Source organism: Arachis ipaensis, chromosome B6 (assembly GCF_059453495.1).
Source record: "Arachis ipaensis isolate K30076 ecotype BB chromosome B6, ASM5945349v1, whole genome shotgun sequence".
Taxonomy (NCBI): domain Eukaryota; kingdom Viridiplantae; phylum Streptophyta; class Magnoliopsida; order Fabales; family Fabaceae; genus Arachis; species Arachis ipaensis.
In genome coordinates, this window is record NC_142441.1 from 52632564 (window position 1) to 52640291 (window position 7728).

At 38.4% G+C, this 7728-nt stretch overlaps 1 non-coding gene across 1 annotated transcript; it reads right to left on the reverse strand.

The window, feature by feature from the left end:
* Nucleotides 1-6849: 6849 nt before the first annotated feature.
* LOC148555584 (small nucleolar RNA R71) lies at nt 6850-6957 on the reverse strand. The gene has a single exon (XR_015888031.1). It is a non-coding gene; the product is annotated as a small nucleolar RNA R71 (small nucleolar RNA).
* Between the last annotated feature and the right edge of the window lie 771 nt (nt 6958-7728).

Sequence of the window (7728 nt, forward strand, 5' to 3'; positions counted from 1 at the left end):
GAATTGGTTGTGGTTGTGTTAACTGTGATGGTTGATGAGAGTCATTTTGGGCGAGTTGTGAGGTAGGATGGGGTTGGAAATGTGTGTATTGGGGTGGTGCATGATGATTGTTGTTGTGGGGGTGGTTTTTATGCTGGTTTTTGAAGTTGGAATTGTTGCAGTTGAAGTCCCTTGGTCTTTGATTTTGGTTTTCAACCCCCCTCCAGTTGGACTGAGTTCTCCAGGGTGGGCTGTACATATCATTCTGAGACCTGTATTGGAATATGCTAGAGGAACTGTTTGGAGAATGTGATTGCTCATAACTTTGTTGCTCATGATTAATTGCTCCAAAACCTTGTTCAGCTTGATTCCACCCGTAAGAGTTTTGAGTTAGGTTGTATGCATGTACTACAGCAGTTCTCAGCTCATTGATTTTTCTGACCATCATGTCTAGTTGTTGTAGAGTTTGCTGATGCATCTGCTTGTTTTGGTTCATGACTGCACGGACACCTTCAATTTCCTTCTCTTGTGTGAATGGTTGCACTTCTGCCTCTGGTTTAACAATTCCCTGAGGTGGTTTCAGCTTGGCTAGGAGTTCACTCATTAGTTCTTCCCATCCGATGATGTTTCCTTGTGGGAAAGCTTCAAACCACTGAGCAATGTCGTTCTTGGTGACGAGTGGGTGCTTCAAGTTGTGGGTTGCATTATCATCTAAGGTGGGGACATTACTACCATGATGACTGGGATTCGTTGGGTTCTTCAATCACAAATAGTCCAAATGAAGATTGAATACATTCATGTCCAAAATGTGGTTAAAAGGTTTAGCTGACACAATGTATCAAATAGTTGATAGGCTTGAAAGATTAGTAAGAGAGAATTGCTTCTCTCGTATATTCAACAAGCTGAAGTATGAGAATCATACGAAGCCAGAGAAACCAAGAAAACTTCACTTTATTGCTAAAGTGAGGTTTCAGTTAGTTCAAGCAAAAATTCAAACAGTTAGTGGATTGGTCCAAAGTTAGAGAAACGGAAAATAAAAATGCTAGATCTAGATATCCACTTCACTTAATCATTGTCAATCTATTTCAATCCCCGGCAACAGCGCCAAAAACTTGATGTGTGGAAAACGATCCAACACGAAACTAACCGGCAAGTGCACCGGGTCGCATCAAGTAATAAAACTCACGGGAGTGAGGTTGATCCCACAGGGATTGAAGGATTGAGCAATTTTAGTTTAGTGGATGACTTAGTCTAGCGAATCAAGAGTTGATTTGAGTGGTTTGTATTTGACAGAAACTAAATTGCATGAAATTTAAAAGGGAGAGGGACAATTGACAAGAAATTAAAGAGGGCAGAGAATAAAAGTGCTGAATCTTAAAGAACAAGAAATTTAATTGCAGAAACTTAGATTGCAAGAAATGTAAATTGCAGAATCTTAAGATGCAAGAAATTTAAATAACTTGAATCGTAAAGGGAATCAGGATTTGGATTTGCATAAATTAAACAAGAGAAAGTAAAATTTAACAAACAGAAATGTAACAGATGGACTCAATTAAACCGGATCTTGAATGAAAATGAAAATAAGCTTGGTGTAGCAACGAAACAAGAAAATTGAAATTGAAAACTGTAGATCTCAGGACTCAAGAGACTAGATAGCCAAGTCTAGATCTCACTGCCTTCCTAGATCCAGCAAGAACAATTGCAAAGGAAATGAAGAAAAGTAAATTGCAGAAATAGTAGAAGAAGAAGCAATTAACAGAAATGGAAATTCAATTATGCAGAAAATTAAACAAGATCTCAAGGTGAGATTGAAACAGAAGTTCTTCAATTCTCCACCCAAGATCCAAAGCAAGAAAAGTAAAGAGTGCTGAGCAAGAACAAGGAAGAAGAAAGATCAATTCTCCTTCCTAATCCTCTTGAATTCTAAAAACAACAACTAAAATGTAAAGGTAAGCTCTCTCTCTAAGTGTTCTAAGAATTCTAAAAAAAAAGCTCCCGGAAAGCTTAAATCCTAAGCTATTTATACACTTTCTTCAAATGGTCTTCAAGCCTTGAATTAGGCCTTTGCTCTTGATGGAATTGGGTTGATAAAAGCCTCTGTTGATTGCACTTGGAGTTGGAGAGAAACCCATTGTGAATCGGGACATAATGCACAAAAGCTTGAGTCAAAGTTTGAGGTAAACTTTGGCTCAAGCTTTTTATACCAGCCACCCCCTTTTGCTGCTATCCACGTTTGAGCTAAAGTTTGAGGTCAAACTTTAAGCCAAACGTGGATCCCCTTGTATGCATGTGTGGCGCCAACGTTTGCCAAAAAGCTTGAGGCAAACGTTGGCGCAAGCTTTTTCTCCCCTAGGTATGTTGGTGTGGCGCCAACGTTTGCCAAAAAGCTTGAGGCAAACGTTGGCGCAAGCTTTTTCCTCCAGGGTGTTTGTTTTGTGGTGCCAACGTTTGCCAAAAAGCTTGAGGCAAACGTTGGCGCAAGCTTTTGCTCCATCCAGGGTGTTTTCAACTCTTCCAAAAGTTTGAGCTAAAGCTTGAGGCAAGCTTTGGCTCAAGCTTTTTGTTCTCTCTTGCTCCTAGCCATTCCTTCTTTTTTTCAACCTTCTTCAAAACTCTTTTCACCTATCATCAATCAATCAGAACAATCAAAGCTATGCTCCAAATCATGAGATTGTGTTTCTTTCATAATATATGACAATTATAGCACAAAATCTCATGAAAATGCATTAATTTATCTATGGTTGATTGAATCACGGAAACATGAAATTCTACCCAATTGGCTTACTTATGGTTCAAGAAAGTGCATAAACTCAATTGAAAACAAAAGAAAAGACTAGTGAAACTAGGCTAAGATGACTTGTCATCAATGACGCGGTCGCGTCAGCGATGCGGTCGTGTGGGGTGATTTGTGCCATTGGCACGCCTCCAGCGCTGCTCCTGCAAAACTCTCTGTTTATATTAATATTGCCTTCCATCTCCTTGCGACGCGGACGCGTCGCTGATGCGGTCGCGTCGCGTGCTCGCTTTTTTTTTTAATCTGAAAAGATGCAGAATGCAGTGTTAATATGAATGTGATGCAAAACTCCAGGTTCAATATAATAAAATAAAATAAAACTCGAAAACAAATAAAACTAAATAAAAATTAAAAACGAACGATCATACCATGGTGGGTTGTCTCCCACCTAGCACTTTTAGTTAAAGTCCTTAAGTTAGACATTTGGTGAGCTCCCTGTTATGGTGGCTTATGCTTGTATTCATCCAGGAATCTCCACCAATGTTTGTATCTCCAGTAACCTCCGGGGTCCCAAACTAGACGCAGAAAGCCTTCAAGTAAGTTAAAGCAAGTGACAAGGCCCCAAGAGTGTTGATTACCAGAATGAATTTCGGGGTCCCAAATCTTGCTTTTGCACCCATCTTCAAGTTGATTATCATGATTCCATCCGGGTGATTCAGCTTTAGAATTCTCACTGAAGCGTCCAAACAACTTCCTAGACCCATTCAATTGAGCTTTACACCAACCTTTGCATTTAAACTTAAAGCTTCCAACCATGATGAACCTTGCAGGACAATTCTTACCACTGGCCATCTTCCTCTTACTCTTATTGCCACAAAGAGCTCTAAGTTGACCATCCGTCTCCAGTAGCCCATATTCAAGTGGGATTAGAAAGCTAAGGGATATGAATTTTACCCACTTGAATGTTGTGAAGGATGATGGCAACTTAGGGGGAGGGGTTTCCAACAACTTTGGCAAGGTAATTTCAAGCTCCACTCCCTTGTGCTCTTCTTTGACATCTTCTACCTCTTGATCAACCTCTACAAAATCTTCAACCATGATCTGCCTTGGAGGTTGTACGCTCTTCTCAACATCAACATCAAACACCGTGGAAGGAGGCTCTGTGACTGGACTTTCCAATGGAGGTACAGCATCTCTTAAGTCTGCAACCACTTCTTCCTTTTTAATAATTGCTGCTTTGTCCAGTTGTTTATGTATAAAATCGTACTCATCCTCGATGTTTTTCTTTCCATGACAACTCCTTTCAACTATTCTTTCATCTTCAAGGGTCTCTCCTACCCTTACCCTTAGGTCCTCCTCTAGCTCTTTATGAAGTATGGATTCGTGAAGATGATTCCTTCTTTCCTGTTCCATATCAATAGCATAATTGGGATCATCTTGCTTTTGGATTGATGGATGTGGGTGTTCTTCCATGGAGGGTGGTGATGGGATGAAAAGATCATTATGTGGTTGAAAAGGAAGTGTACTAGAGCTTGAGGGTTGATTGTTGAAGGTATTTGGTGGTCTGATTTGGGCGACGAGAGCTTGTATAGTAGAGTTTAGATTGGCAAGTGCTTTCTCCATGGAGGTTTGGGGTGGATCTATGTATGGTTCATTTGGTTCATAAGGTGGTTGGTATGGTGGATGTGGGTTAGGGTCATATGGAGGTGAATGGTGGAAAAGGGCTTGTGAGTTTGGTGGTCCAAAGTTATGTTGAGGAGAGGGTTCATAGGCATATGGTGGTGGTTGTTGATACTCCATTGGAGGTGGTTGTTGCCATGAGGGTTGATCAAATCCTTGTGGCTCCTCCCATCTTTGATTGTTCCAACCTTGATGCCTGTTCTCATTGTAATTTCTTCTTCCTGCAACATAATTATAACCAGACTCATAGCCAAAGGGGTGAGAGTTCATAGTAGTAAATAAAAATTAAAAATGAAAATAAAAATAAATTTAAATTAAAAGGTTATTTAAATTTTGAATTTGAAAATTAAATTTTGAAATTTGAAATTTGAAATTTTGAAATTTGAATTTTGAAATTTGGATTTTTAAATTTTTGAAATTTGAATTTTTGAAATTTGAAATTTGAAATTTGAAAATTTTAAATTTAAATTTTGAAAACTTTTAAATTTGAATTTTGAAATTTGATTTTTGAAATAAAATAAGATAAGATAAAAATTTTAAAAATAAAAATCTGAAATTTTTTTTTTCAAAAAAAATTAATTAAAAATATTTTTGAATTTAATGAGGAAAGAGAAATATAATAAAATGACACCAAATTTCAAATTTTTAGATCAAAACGAAGAAAACAACTAAGAACAGCTTGAAGGTCAAGATGAACGTGAAGAACAACTTGAAGATCAAGATGAACACTAAGAACAAATTTTTGAAATTTTTTTTTAATAACTAAATAAAAACAAATAACCTTTTAATTTATAGAAAAGCAAAAATAAAAACAAAAATAAAAACAAATAAACAAGCAAAAATCAAAAAAAATATTTACAATAACCAAAAATAAGGCACATGTTTGCAATTCCCCGGCAATGGCGCCATTTTGACGTTAGGATTTTTGCCAGTAAAGAAGTTCATAAAAACAGTCGCGTTGTAGATATAGTCTCTAAACCGACAGAAATCCCTTCGTACAAACGTTTTGGTTGTCACAAGTAACAAACCCCTTTGAAATTGATAACCGAGTATTCAAACCTCGGGTCGTCTTCTCAAGGAATTGCAGGGAGGTATGTTCTTATTATTGGTTATGAGTTTGTAAATTGGGGTTTAGGAAGTAAGGTGGGAATATATTATATGACAAATAAAATAAAATAATAATAATAAAATAGACTCTTGGCAAGGTATGAGAAATTGGAAGTCCAGATTTAGTTATCCTTATCAACAATAATGAAAGTTGAATCTTAATTCCACTTAGTTAACCTTTGCTATAACAAGGGAAGGTCAAGTGACTAATTAGTTAGATCTTTGAATCCTAGTTAATTCCTAAGAAAATATTGGGATTATTAAAGATCAATTCAATTGGCAAGATAACAATTAACAATTATGCTGTTGAATTGGATAACTCCTGAGTTACTGATTTCTTAACCAAAACCAAAAGGAAAAGAGCAGTAATCATGTAAATAAAAGAAAGCAGTCATGAATTGAAATACCTCAAATAACATTAATTAAGAAAATTATATGTAACATGGAAGAGTTCATAAATTATATAAAAATAAAGAACCTGGGATTGCGAGTCACTCCTAAAACTAAGAGAAGTCCTAAATCCTAAGAGAGACAGAGGAGAGAACCTCTCTCAAAACTAATCTAAATAATGAAAAATGAATTATGAGAGCCTCCCCATGAATGGATGCAATTTCTCTCTTTATAGCCTCTAATCTGTGTTTTCTAGGCCACGAACTGGGCCGAAAACAGCCCAGAATTCGCTGGAGAAGAATTCAAACACGCTAATTTCCGTCACTGCGATGCGGCCGCATGGAGCACGCGGTCGTGTCACCTAGCGTCAGTGCAACTATGGCATATTATATATCAAATTGAAGCCCCGGATGTTAGCTTTTCAACGCAACTGGAACCGCATCGTTTGGACCTCTGAAGCTAAAGTTATCGCCGTTTGAGTGCAAAGAGGTCAGGCTAGACAGCTTAGCAATTTCTCCAACTTCTTGTATTCCTTCCACTTTTGCATGCTTCCTTTCCATCCTCTGAGCCATTCCTGCCCTGTAATCTCTGAAATCACTCAACACACATATCAAGGCATCTAATGGTAATAAGAGAGGATTAAACATAGGGAACTTAAGGCCAAAGAAGCATGTTTTCAATCAAAGCACATAATTAGGAAGGCAAATGTAAAACCATGCAAATAGTATGAATAAGTGGGTAAAGAGTTGATAAAAACCACTCAATTGAGCACAAGATAAACCATAAAATAGTGGTTTATCAGTGTTCATCCTGACACCTATAGGCTACTTTTGTTCCCTTTCTCACTCAAGGATAAGGCATCTAAATGGCTGGAATCCTTCCCTAAGGAGAGTTTGACAACCTGGAAAGATATGGTGAACAAATTTTTAGCCAGATTCTATCCTCCTCAAAGAATCAATAGGCTGAGAGCTGAGGTTCAAACTTTCAGGCAACAGGATGGTGAGACTCTATATGAAGCATAGGAGAGGTTTAAGGACCTAACAAGGAGGTGTCCACTAGATATGCTCAATGAATGGGTGCAGCTACACATTTTCTATGAAGGCCTTTCTTATGAATCAAAGAAAGCAGTAGACCACTCATCCGGGGGATCTCTGAACAAGAAGAAGACCATTGAGGAGGCCATAGATGTCATTGAAACTGTAGCAGGGAATGACTACTTCTATGCCTCCGAAAGAGGGAACACTAGAGGAGTGATGGAGCTAAACAATGTAGATGCTCTGCTGGCCCAAAACAAGCTCATTACCAAGCAATTAGCTGGCCTCACCAACAAGATGGAGAGGAACCAAGTAGCAGCAATCACCACCTCATCAACAACCCAAGAGGGAGTGAATGCAGAGGCAGAGAGTGAGCAGGAGCAAGCCAACTACATTGGGAATTCACCTAGACAAAATCATGACCCATACTCCAAGACCTACAACCTTGGTTGGAGGAATCACCCAAACTTTGGGTGGGGGAATCAATAAGATCAAAGCCAAGATCAGAGACGTCACAACCCCAACAACAATGCAGCTCACCAACAATTCACACAGAGAACATATCAACACCACCATAACAACACCTCCCCACATCCATATCAAAACCAAAATAACACTCCTCATCCTTCTACCTCCAATCCCAACCTACCATCATCTGATGACAGACTCTCAAGGATTGAGAACCTGCTTGAAGGCATATGCAAAGAGATTCAAGACAACAAGGTGTTCAAGGAGGAAGTGCGAGCAAATTTTAAGAACCAGGGAGACACCATCAAGAGGTTGGAATCTCAAGTGGGGTATCTC